Source organism: Quercus suber, unplaced genomic scaffold (assembly GCF_002906115.3).
Source record: "Quercus suber isolate HL8 unplaced genomic scaffold, Cork oak 2.0 scaffold_25, whole genome shotgun sequence".
NCBI classification, from domain to species: domain Eukaryota; kingdom Viridiplantae; phylum Streptophyta; class Magnoliopsida; order Fagales; family Fagaceae; genus Quercus; species Quercus suber.
Genome location: NW_027069490.1, coordinates 254,557 through 267,855, shown reverse-complemented (window position 1 = coordinate 267,855; position 13,299 = coordinate 254,557). Strand labels below are relative to the sequence as shown.

General features: G+C 33.8%; 1 non-coding gene across 1 annotated transcript; it reads left to right on the top strand.

Annotated features, from left to right (window-relative positions):
- The first annotated feature begins 5,671 nt into the window (after positions 1-5,671).
- Positions 5,672-13,033, top strand: LOC111998073 (uncharacterized). The gene is made up of 6 exons (XR_010626381.1): positions 5,672-6,105; positions 6,998-7,090; positions 7,462-7,695; positions 8,108-8,210; positions 11,416-11,644; positions 12,442-13,033. It is a non-coding gene; the product is annotated as an uncharacterized LOC111998073 (transcript).
- The last annotated feature ends 266 nt before the right edge of the window (positions 13,034-13,299 follow it).

The following is a 13,299-nucleotide window of genomic DNA, read 5'->3' as shown; positions in this document are numbered from 1 at the left end:
AAACAGAAAAATAACTATTTCCGTATCATCAGGTAAAGTTGTTACAATCTACTTCCCACTTATTCTTACACGTGAACATGGATCAAACCATAGAACTAATAATCTGATCATAGTGTGGAATTGATTCTATCACATCCTCTATAATCCCACGTGTCAATCCTATTGTAACCACCCTTTTAGTCTCTTCCTGATGATGCAATTTAGGTTATGCTGCACTGGATTGCATCTATCCTTGTGTTGTATATGACAGCACACTACCCTGATGATGTAGTGCACTTTGTGCTGCACTTGATTGCTGCTTGTCTGATGACTGGTGCATGCCACGCGCCCTGTACTCTGTTGCTGTGTTGGACTTGCAGCTTTAACACGCAGATATGGGTATGGTGAGATAAGGATTTGACTAATATACCTCTCAAGGACATATCAATGGAGAGGGTGATAATAGAGGAATTTGGAGAATCAAATGATGAAGATTGTGGATGAGTCAATCTTGCTTTTCTCTAGGGTTTCTCTCTCAAAATTCTCTCTAGAATCTCTCAACATTTCGTGGGTATAAGGGTATTTATAGTATGGTATATAAGGAATGCGAAAAGTCAGTTATAATCAAACAGGCATTTTGGTGACTTGAACTCGTGACTGGAACGAGTCACGAGTTTGAGTCATGAGCTATCTGCCTGGCTAAATTGGAGGTTTTGTCCTATAGTGCAACAGTTGGCATGACCCTTTAGCTCCCCCTACATGCTTCACACGTGTGCCACTTTGGCCACTCGCCAATCACGAGACTCTTTTTGAATGCACACTCTTGAGCTTTTCTTCACACTCTCTCACACACTACCCTTACATGATTCCCACCTAAATACAGGGTTTCTAAATGCTGAATTACAAGTGAATTTGGCACGGAATAAAGCAAACAAAATGATTGAATAAATTCAACCTTACACAATCTTTACTGACAAAGGATTGATCAAAGAATATAGCTCTCAACACTCCTTAGGTGAGCATGTGGTCAATAATGGCTTAAAAAGACCTTTGGCAACATTAAATAGACATCTCGAGCTCCTTAAAACCTCTAACTCATGTGGTAAGGTGTAGGAAAACTCTAGAACACAGTCATGGACCTTCTTAATCGTTAACATTGCATCCTGGGTGAAGAAGCTTTATTTTAAAGCCAAGGAAGAGCTTAACTCATTCGAACTGTCATGCATTCCTCACTATTGCCAGGTGAAGCTTTATGAACCTCTTATACATTTTATTGTAGAGTTTTGGTTTCCTCCGAGACATGTGTTTTGCTTCAACAATGTGGAGTTTTGTCCGCACCATGGAAGAGTTTGGACTTTGGAGATCATGAGGCTCCATAACTTTGGTCACGTTTTACTATCTTTGTCTTAACTTGACTTCATCAACACATTGACTAGTGTCAACGCCAAAATCTTAACAATGAACAATCCCTCAATTCACCTATTGAGGTATTGTTCATTGTTAAGATTTTATGATGAATTGTTGAGGCTAATGAAGGATGGATTGAGATCCTCTAAAGTTCCTAGGATACTTTACTTAATAGAATTCTTTAAATTCGAATTGTTCTATAAGATAAAAGGCTAAGATTATGCCACAACATCAATCTACTAACAAAAAAATTAAAAAAAAAAAATCATTTTCTGTAAAAAAAAAAAATAAAAAAAAAAAAAAAAAAAAAAAAAAAAAACTCAAACTCACAATAAAACCAAAAACTGACTTCTCTACCCCGCCTCTTACTACCCACCTCTGGAGTCAAAATCCTCGAAAAACCTAGGCCAGTGAGATAGACCCATGGCTCATGCCCCACGGTGAACTCCAATCAAATACTACTTCTTAACTCACAAAAGCAATACTATAAGTAATATGGCGTTTGGTACGAGAGAATCCACATTACTCCTGACATCCAAATTTCTAGGAATGTAATTTCTTGCAATCTAGATGCCTAGGAATGTAGTTATTCCAATGTTTGGTTTCATTGGGAATCTCTTAAAATTCCTAAGAATGTGAGATGATAATACTTGGTTTTATTCCCAAACATCTTAAATGAATTATTTATTTTTCCTATTCTATCCTTAGATTTGAATGTGAACTACCAAATCATTTAAAAAAAAAAAAAATCTTCATCTAAATAAATAATGAAAAAAATATATATAAACTATTAATTATGTCTATCCTATTTATGTTATTTTGGCGGGAAAAGATAAAGACAAAGGAAATGATATTGATCATTTGTTTTATATTTTATCTTAATTGCTTAAATGATAAAGAAAAATGGTTAAAATGTCAATTTATGAAAAATACAATCCTTTAGGTTTGGGAATCTGGATTCCTACATGTTTTAAAGGGAATCTACATTCCTACCAAGAGGGGTTTAAAAGGGGAATCCAAATTCCCCTGACATCTAATTTCTTAGTGTAATTTGCAACCAAACATGAGAATTTTTAAACATTTTTGGAAATCCTAAAACATTACACCGTATCAAACGCCACATAAATATAATTAGATAATATGGATATTAGACTTTGTTGTCGTAGCTGACTGCTTAACTTTTTCAATAATTTAACTACGTTCACCCATGGTAACAAAATGCAAAAAAAATTAATTAATCTTATTCAGTATTAATTTATTTAATAACATAAAGCAAAACAAATTAATTAAAACTTTTTCAATGTTTTAGGCTTTTAGCTCTATGAAAACATAAAGCAAAACCAATTTTAGACAATATGACAGGACTTGCTACTCCAATGGATTCGATTTTATTTATTTATTTAGGGCATCATCATCAAGGGAGACAATCTCGTACCGGAGGCTATACCGGTTTGATCACTGGAACGATATATTTCAGTACCAGTCAATACCGGTGTACCATTTCGAGTTTACTGTTATTTTTTTATATTTATAAATATATATATATATATGTACATGTGTGTGTGTGTGTGTGTGTGTGTTATAATAAATATAAAAGTTTACCATAAAACATTACTTCAATTCAAAACAAATTATTTATGATTTTAGACTTTAGCATCAATGAAAAGGAAAAAAAAAAACACACACACACACACACACAATACAAAAAATAAAAAGCTTAATTGTTCATTGCATACTAAGAAAACAAATAATACTATTAAGTTAATGCAAATAAGTTACCATTCTACCCTTACAAAAACTCAAAAATTAGAAAACTAAAAAAAAAAAAAAAAAGATTTTTTCTGTACCGATTGGTACGCCTGGTACCAACCAGTATTGCCTAAAATCAGTCGGTATTTAAACCAGTATGAAATGTTGGCGTTTCGATACTGGTATACATACCAGTACGATACATACTAGTCAATATGCTCGGTACCGGTACAATATCGACTACCTTGATAATCGTTAGTGGCAGCAAGGAAGCGGTGAAGGAAGACAATTTGCTCATTGGGTGTGGCTAGCATTTTTCTTAGCTAAATATTTTGCACTGGTTTGGTGAGACTGATGCGCAAATTTTTTGGAATAGACTAATATGTGAGTTTTTTGGAATTTTTAGCTATGGGTAAGACTTCGGTATAATACTTAGTTGCTGTTCCTTAAGTTCTCATTTTAAGATTCTACCATATGGAATTTTTTTCATGAGATAAAAGTGTATTTTTTAATTAAGTAATTACATGGTTAAACCTTGAGAGAGAAACCTAAGGAACAACACCTAAAATACTGTATCTAAGTTCTGTCCTAGAATTTTTAGCTATGGGTAAGACTTATGTACAATACTTAGTTGCTGTTCCTTAGGTTCTCATTTTAAAATTCTGCCATATGGAATTTTTCTCATGGGATAAAAGTGTATTTTTTAATTAAGTAGTTATATGGCCAAATCTTAAGAAGAAAACCTAAGGAACAGTACTTAAGGTACTGTATCTAAGTTCTGTTTTAGAATTTTTAGCTATGGGTAAGACTTAGGTACAATACTTAGTTGTTGTTCCTTAGGTTCTCCTTTTAAGATTCTGCTATGTGGAATTTTTCTTACGGAATAAAAGTCTATTTTTTAATTGAGTAGTTACATAGCTAAATCTTAAAAGAGAAATCTAATGAATAGCACCTAAGGTACTATACCTAAGTTCTGTCCTTTAAGTATATATTTGCTAAAACATTAAAATAACTACACGGATGTGAATGCTTTAACAACTCTAGATAACCTTGATGGTTTTGGTCTGATTTAAGCCAAATTAGCACCCCAAAACTCTAGTCGCAAAATGTAATCAAACGTGTAAACATGTGGGACCCCTAACGTAGTGGGCCTATATGCTGTCATGGACGACGATGAGGCAAGAAAAGAGCACTGAAGTCAATTGAATTTAATAAGTATCTAAAAGAGAGGTTCATACACGTATATAGTATACACATAAATTAGGTTGAAGTAGAATTTATATATTTTATTAAAAAAAGTCAAATTAGCACCCTGAAACTTTAGTTGCAAAATGTAAGCAAACGAATAAACATGTGAGACCCTTAACGTAGTGGGCCTATATGCTGTCATGGATGACAATGAGGCAAGAAAAGAGCATTGAAGTCAATTTAATAAGTATCTAAAAGAGAGCTTCATACATAGCATACACATAAATTAGGTTGAAGTAGAATCTATATCTTTTATTAAGAAAAAGTTAATTTAATTTAAATGGGTTTTGCTAATGTGCTAGTATCTCGTGTGCTAAACACATGAGACCTACTTCTCACAAGCAGGTCATGTGGGGCCCACCTGCCTGTGAGAGGCAGGTCTCATGCGCCTGCTAATATTTTTATATATATATAACCGAAACCTCCAAAATTCTCACAATTTTTCACGTTAGTACAATATTTAAATAAAATTATCATTTTATTTAAATAAAATTATTTTTGATTAGTATAAACTTAACAAAGAGTAAAACACTATCCCTCTAACAAGTTCAACTTAAACTCAAACTCAAACATTGATAATTTATCCCCAAATTTGCAAGGTTAATCATGAACAATATAAAAAGCAAAGCAAACCTCAAAAAAAAAAAATTTTAAGCTGAGTAGAGGTATGAGTTCTTCTAATATTATTTTCTTCTCCTCTAGTTTGTTTTAAAAAAAAATTATGGTTTTTCATCTATTTTTTAAAAAGTAATTTTAACATGAATCACCAAACTCTTTTTAGCTTTTTTTACAAGATAAAAAAGTTTGCAATAATAGAAATTATTCTTTTGAATGAACTCATCTTTCTCTTATATTTTTCTACTGTTTAGTCATATATATTTTGTTTTTTTTCAATAATTTTTAAACAGCGAATCATCTGGTTCTTTAATATTTTTTTGTCTTTCAGAAGTTTTAATATCTGAATTTTTGAGTTATTTTTTTACAGTATCTAAAACTATCTAACAAATTTTTTGTAAGTTATTGCACGTTCAAGTAATGATTTTTTCATTAAATTGTAACACAAATTGAAATCATACAAGAGCAAATCAAGCAATGATATAGTTTTTTAAATTTTTTATAAAATTATTTTAGTTTACTTTACAAATAGTTAGATTCTGTGTACCGTACATATTAGCGACTAGTTTTTAAAATTTTTTTTATTAAAAACTGAAAAAATTATCTAAAAGAAATTAATTACTTTTTCACTGTCTTATAAAAAAATTTCCTAAAATATATTCCTAAACATAATTAAAACCCACTTCCGCAAAAAACACAAAACACTGTTGTGCTTTTCAGTGTTCTATTCATCCATCTTTGTCTTCTCTCTTTCTCTGCAAATCCAATGCCAATGGCATTTCACAGACCCACAAATCCCAAACCAAAACCCAGATCCCAAATCCTCTTTTTCACCCTCGCCATAGCAGCCATTGCCCTTTTGTACCTCTTCTCTACTCTGATGTCCACAAGTGGTTTCTCATTTTCCTCCTCCTCAAAAACTTTGAATATGGTTTTCAATCCCAATAACCGTAACGGCCACGAAAGAATTCACAAAGGACACGAGAAGTACTTGTACTGGGGTGACAGAATCGACTGCCCAGGGAAGCATTGTGGCTTCTGCGAAGGTCTGGGTCACCAGGAGTCCAGCCTCAGATGTGCCCTTGAGGAAGCCATGTTTCTTAAAAGGTGTGTGCTTTTGAGTGTTTTGGTTCTTGGATTTGTTTTTGTTTTGTGTTTTTATTGCTGGGTTTGGGGTCTTATGACCTGTTTGATTCCTGAGAAAATGTGGCGAAAGAGACTGTTAATGAGAAGTGTTCTTATGATGTGGGAAAACACACTTTTTTGCTAAAATTTTCTTTTAGTATATAAGTATGTGAGCTTTGCCGTGATAAATTGTTCATCTTTAGGTAAATTAACAGTAAAAAGTGTGTGAGCCTTTGTAATTTGGATGAGTTCAATGTGTTTAGAATATAATTTGAACAGAGTCAATTTTGGTTAGGATATATCTTAGTTACAGTTGCATAGGTTCTCCAATTTAATTCAACCGTGTAGTTGCATTGGCAAAGATAATATTGATTTTTTTTTCTTTGTATTGTTTTACAACCATGTGATTGAATTCAATTGGGGAACCTAAGGTACTGCAACTAAAAAACTGTACCTATACTTAAAAAAAAAAAAAAAAAAAAAAACTGTACCTACATTTTGCCTGGTTGGTTAGTTGTATCATGTAAATGAATCTACTTTACCCATCCAAATTGAGGTTAGTATAGTTGCTGACTTTGTCCTAGCTGGTTTTACAAGATATGTTGTCATTATGGTTAATTAGGACAGTTTTTCTGGGAATTTCATTCTTGGAATTTGGTAGTGTTGAGTGTCCTGCAAATGGCAGCATATATTATCATAGTTGTTATTCTGATTTTAATAGTTTGCTGCAATTTTGTCCATTCCTATGCTATGTAGTTCTCATTGTACTGAGTCGTTTATCATGGAATTCTTCACTAACTTGATATTTATGATGTGGGAATATAGTAATTTTATGAAATGTTGCCCAATTGTTCACCTCTGTTTCTTGTTGCAGAACTTTTGTCATGCCTTCTAGGATGTGCATCAATCCTATACATAACAAGAAAGGAATCCTTCATCATTCCGAAAACATAAGTTCAGAGGAAAGGTGAGTTCAATGAGACTTCTTTTGTCTTTTGGTTTCAGAAGAAAATGCTTTGCTGTTATCAATATGTTATCTTCCCCGATGCCAAGAGCCTTGTAGCTTAGAGGCATTGTCTGATCTTCTTTATGAGGAGGATCCTCCTGCCCCCACTTTTTGTAACAAATGAATTATAAAAAGAATGTTATTGTCCCTGCTTTTTTTTTTTTCCCATTTTTTTTCTATCTGCTTTGAATTTGGAAGGTTCTGGAAAGATGCCTTCTAGGTTTGGTTTTATAAATGCAGTTTGCATTTACTTTCTATTAATGTATACAGTAATTATCAATCAGAAAAGTAAATTGATCTACAATCTGAACTGGCTTCCTTTAATTTGGTAGGTGGGCAGCAAGCTCTTGTGCCATGGACTCTTTGTATGATATGGACCTCATATCTGATACGGTACCTGTAATTTTAGACAATTCAAAACTATGGTATCAAGTACTATCTACGAGTATGAAGCTAGGACCTAGGGGAGTTGCCCACGTGGAAGGAATTAATCGTGTTGATCTTAAAGAGGACAGTCATTACTCAAATCTCTTGCTCATAAACCGAACTGCAAGCCGTCTTTCATGGTGAGTTGACTGTTTTTCCCCCTTGATGGAAATTTTTTTCCTTTTCTTCTCAAACATTGTCTGGGTATTAAATATCAAACTTGATTGGGTCTTCCTTGAACTCCATGCCTATGATTTAGTTCGGTCGATTTTGATCGAAAGAAACATTGAATCATCAAGGATAGGGTATCATGTCTTTCATGCAATCAAATTTCAGTAATCAGTGTGGTTTTTGAAAATTTCTGTCATGCTCAGTTGGATTTCATATGATATAATTATTATTATTTGTTAGAAAAGAATCCAGGATATGTTTCTGCTTAGTGTACCTGTTGTAAATCATGTAGTCCTTGCAAATCCCTGCAAATCAGTCATGATTTTAAATCTCTGTTGTTTTTGTCAAGGACTCGGCGTTCTGATAATGATAGCTCTTCAGGTTTATGGAGTGCAAGGATCGAAACAACCGTAGTGCTATAATGTTGCCATATTCTTTTCTCCCTTCAATGGCATCAAAGGAATTAAGAGATGCAGCTGATAAGGTATGTATTATATGAAATCCTGTTGAAAATTTCACTCTGCATTCTTTTTCAAGGCTTGATTGGTGTAATTTTCAAGATGTCAATTTCCTTTCTTGCTGTGGGGACCAAACAACATGAATATCTATACTCTCTATGTTTTGTTGATCATATATTGAATAAGACTCTGAATTAATTTCACAGTTTATAGCTTAATGATATTTAAGCCAATTTGAGCCCTCTGTCACTTAATTAGCACTCAAACTTTCAATGTATATTTTATTTTATTTTTAATTTTGATTGGTTCAACCTTTCAGTTTTACAAGCCTTCAATGCAGTTTTATGCTGATTGTATAATGTATATACATCTGAGCAATTTGATGTCACTGCTAACTGCTTTTTGAAATGTGCGGCATTTTGTTCAGTACATTGACCTGAGATTAATTCAGGCTATTTGATTTGGCCATTCCCTGTCTTCCATATGAAGTGTTAGAATTGAAAAGTACATGACTTAAAATGTGCCATGCATGCATTTATACTGCACATGCACTTATTATTAAATTTTTTGCCAAGAGCCTTGTAGCTAAACTAGTTGGCACCTCCTAGTGTGTCCATGACATCTAGGGTTCAAATCCCCCTTTCCCATTGAAACTATTGAATTATAAAAAAATATGTAAATGTATAGGATGTTCTTTTACGTATTATTTAATCATCAAACACGTCATTATTCAAGATAACCCTTGAGGAAAAAAACATGCCATAAGCTCCTGTAAATGTTGTAACTAGAAAATAATGCAATGAAATGTGTAAAGAACCTCTTGGGGCCAATCAATAGTTATTATATTATGAATGACTTCTACTCTTAGGAGAAGATTGATGCATTACGTGTTTGGGGAAAGCAAGAAAATAAGAAACAAAAGGAAAACCCTAGGCTTCACCACCTAAGGGTGCTAGGAATCACCACCAAGTGAGAAACAATTCTAATCAGATTTTTTTTTTTTTTCATTCAAAATGCAATGCCATCCAAGTTTAATTGATGGGTAAATTAAGGCCAATAATGGGCGGGAAAGGCTTCATTATACCTGTTTACTCAGAATTAAGATCAATAATGAATGGAAAGGCTTTATTCTGGACCACAAAATGTCACTTCCCAAACCAAAAACACCTTTTCCACATCTATGAAAAGTGTAACATTAAGGTCCACAACAAATAAATAATTGTAGTTAATTTTGTATCCAAGCTGTTGAGGATTGGAGGTCGTATTATCTCAAGGGCTTTGTAAAATCTTTTGAAGTTTTTGTTCTCTGAGTATGCAATCTGAATTGTACTAGTGAGCTCCAGCTCAATGGCACCTCCCCCATTGTTGTAAGGTGGAGGTTGAGGTTGTGGGTTCAAAATCCCCGGATGTGAAACTTACCAATAAAAATATAATTTGTGTCAAAATTTCCAGTGCCTTGAAAAATGATATTCAACCCTACATGACAAAAAATCTTTTGCAGCATTTGAGTTATATGCTTATATTATTATCTAATCTAGTCAATGAAGAAGAAATGGTTGGTAAATTTTGCCTATCTCAAATATCTTGAGGCCTGAAATGTCCTCCGAATTTAATTGAACTCTCAATTTGGTCTGTGACTTTTTTTTATTTGGTCAGTTTGGCCCCTAAATTTTCACACAGGTCAATATGATCCTTCCATCAGGGAGCAAATTGATAGCTTTCACAAACCATATATATAAAAAATACAATTTCATTGAAACAAAAAGGCATATACAATACATGGGATGCATACTAGAATAAAGCCCATCTTGTGCAAACTTTAAGGGACCAATCAGTACTTAAAGGACTCGTTGTAAGGCTACTGTAACTCAATGAAATTGTAATTTGAGAATTTCTGGTTGATTTAATTGAATCAAATTTTAATTTTAGATTAAAGCAGAAGGTTGGTAATTAAGAGTTTGTTTTTTCTTTGTTTTCTCCTTCTTGTATTTTCTGGGTTTGCTCTATGTTCTTCTTGCATAGAGTAGCCTTTTGTTTATATAACAATCTTACTTATCAAAAAAAAAAAGAGTTTGTTTTCCTGAAGAGACAGATATCAATGGAATGAAGACTATGTAGCTAAAGTGGATGTGTGATTCCAAATTGTTAAATATTATGTGTACCCTGTTTTGGTAGTGGCGGTATCAATACCTTGCTCAAATCTCCTAAAGAACTAGAATAAGAATACTTCTTCAGAGTAGGGGAAGGGCTGGATAGGTCAAGGGTGAGTTGTAGCAGGGATGTACATTGAAATCTGTGTCAAGATATGAAATGTTCGTCAGAGAGTAAACATCAATTTGAACATGTGCATCTTGAGAAAATTGGTGGTCTCAATAGATTTATGAAATATGGAACAGCTAATTGAGTCATATTAGTGATCTCCTTCGAAGATTGATGGCTGTGTTTGGTATGTATATTTACGATATTGAAGGATCTCTTTTTCTTGATTGTCTATCCAACTTTAAATAGTTAAAAAACCAACAATTATTCATTGTCTATCCAATCATAAAATGCAGTATAAGTTTGAAAGCATGTTCAGCGTGTTCAATCTCTGTCAATATTCTGGTGCTTATTTCTTCCCACATTCCTGAAGTCATAAAATTAATTGAAGATGTTTACATATAGCATGTGAAATGGGTCTCAGGCTGCAAAGCACAAGTGGATTTGGCTCACAAAAATCACCACTTCATGTCAAAGTGCCAAACATTAAGACTTCCAGATCATCTTTCATAAAACCTCAATTGTGCCGGATGAGCACTGGGTAGTGGCCTATATTATAGCTATATGCAAACAATGCAGTGAAAACTTTGTTGAAAAACCTTGGTATGAATTGCAGTCACCCTTAAAAAAGGCTCTAATGGTGATGAACCTCCTATCCTAGATATAGCTAGGACAAGGTAGTGTAGGTATCTAGATTATAATTCAGAATTGTTGTTGATTTTATTTTGTTAAGTTTGTATTATATAGCATTAATACTACTACTAGGAGATTTTTTTTTTTTTTTTTTTAATAAAAAAATAATAATATAAATTAAGAGAGGTTTAGGACAGGAGTTTTGTTGTTAAATAATTAATTTTCAAACTAATTTAGGCTAATCAGTTTCTCCTTGCTCCAGTTGCTGCATTAGTGCTTTTTCTAAAATACATTTATTTGCATACTTGAATCAAGCTCTGACCAAATTCATGTCCACAGATTAAGGCACTCCTTGGTGATTATGATGCCATCCATGTTCGTCGTGGTGATAAAATAAAAAACAGGAAGGACAGATTTGGAGTTAAAAGAAGCCTGCATCCCCATCTGGATAGGGATACACGTCCTGAGTTTATCTTACGTAGAATTAAAAAGTGGATCCACCTGGACGAACTATTTTTATTGCTTCCAATGAGAGGACTCCTGGATTTTTTTCCCCACTCTCTGTCAGGTAAACACTGTGCCCCCCACTGTGTCTCTCAAGGACATTAAGGTCTTGAAGAGTTTTCACTGCAGAGAATATGTTCTGTCCTAAACATAAATATCATTGCTGCGCTATTATTTGATGTCTTGATGGCAGTTCATCTTGGAGGATCTGGCAGAGTTGTGGCAGTAGAAATAAATCACAATATATTGCCTTCGTAGGTGGATAAGATTGACTAGGCTTTCGTTACACAAATGTGATAACTCTTTCCTTTTTAAGATGAACACCTTTAAGCCTGCCCTGGTGTTCTAGAAACCATGTACAATTTACCTTTCATCATAATTTTTCTTATGCATTAACATCACATATATTTTCTCCCTGTGAATTTGTGGTACAACCTTAACTATATATCTGAGATTGGCCATGTAAAATCATGCTCAGTAATTCTACTATTGACAGCATATATTCAGAAGGTGCCACATAATCCAGTTTGGAGGATCCAAACTGGTTTGCATATAAACATTGTCCTATATATATTAAAAACCTATCAATATATACAGAAGGAAAAAGCATGTTCTATTTTATTTTTAACTGAATTCTGGGGTTTCAGATTCTTTTTTCTTTATTGTCATGGGGGAAATAGTGAAGTTTTGTGTTGGGGGGGGGGGGGGGGTGTTGTTAATTTTACTTTTTGTTATCCTGTACTGTTAGTCTTTGTCTGAAGTTATTTGGCGGTACTTCTGGCTCAAAATCAGATGTCTTGAGGCTTCAAATTGTCATGTCAAGACCTGCTGACCTTGATTCCTGTTGATCCGTGTTTGCAGGTACAAATTGGCATATTCATCAAACTATAGCCGGATTCTGGATCCTTTGATTAAGAACAACTACCAGTTGTTCATTGTTGAGAGGGTTATCATAATGGGAGCCAAAACATCCATCAAAACATTCAAGGAGGATGAAACTGAACTCAGCCTCACTGATGACCCAAAGAAGAACACCAAATCGTGGCAAATACCTGTTTATACTATGGATGAAGAGGGAAGGTGACAAGTCTTGCATAAAGAGTTTTCTGATTTATCTACCACCAAGCTCATTATTTCCACTCATTCCCATACAACACAAGCACATTAGTTGCATATCAGAAAGCTAACAGAGAAAAATCTACATTGGGAGGAAATGAGAGGCTGACCACTTAAAATTGATGTTGTAAATTGTGGTACAAGTTAAAGATAGGCTTGTATGTGTTCACGATAATTATGTATATCTTTACAGAACATGCTCATTTTTGTTCCTTTTTACATATTTCTGCACTTTCAAGTGTTCACTAGCAATATGTTAATTCATGCATTCTTTTCTCTCATTGTATGAGACCTTTGGCTCAGAATTAACACTCCTGCATTTAGCTGTTACTCTGTAGGCCGTCTCTAGAAGCTTGGTTCTTGCCATATAAATCATTGCAGTCCTCAAACTTTTCTTTGTATTTTCTGAGATAACTGAAGTGGATAGATGGTGAACATTAGTATTACCATGTTCAAATGGTAGATTGACATTTGTATGTAGTCCTGGTAATTGTTCAAATGGTAGATTGACGTTTGTATGTAGTCTTGGCCACCCTGATGCAACAAAGAAACCCACTGAGCAAGACCAAAAATGTTGGAGGCAGACCTCAATATGCTGTAGTA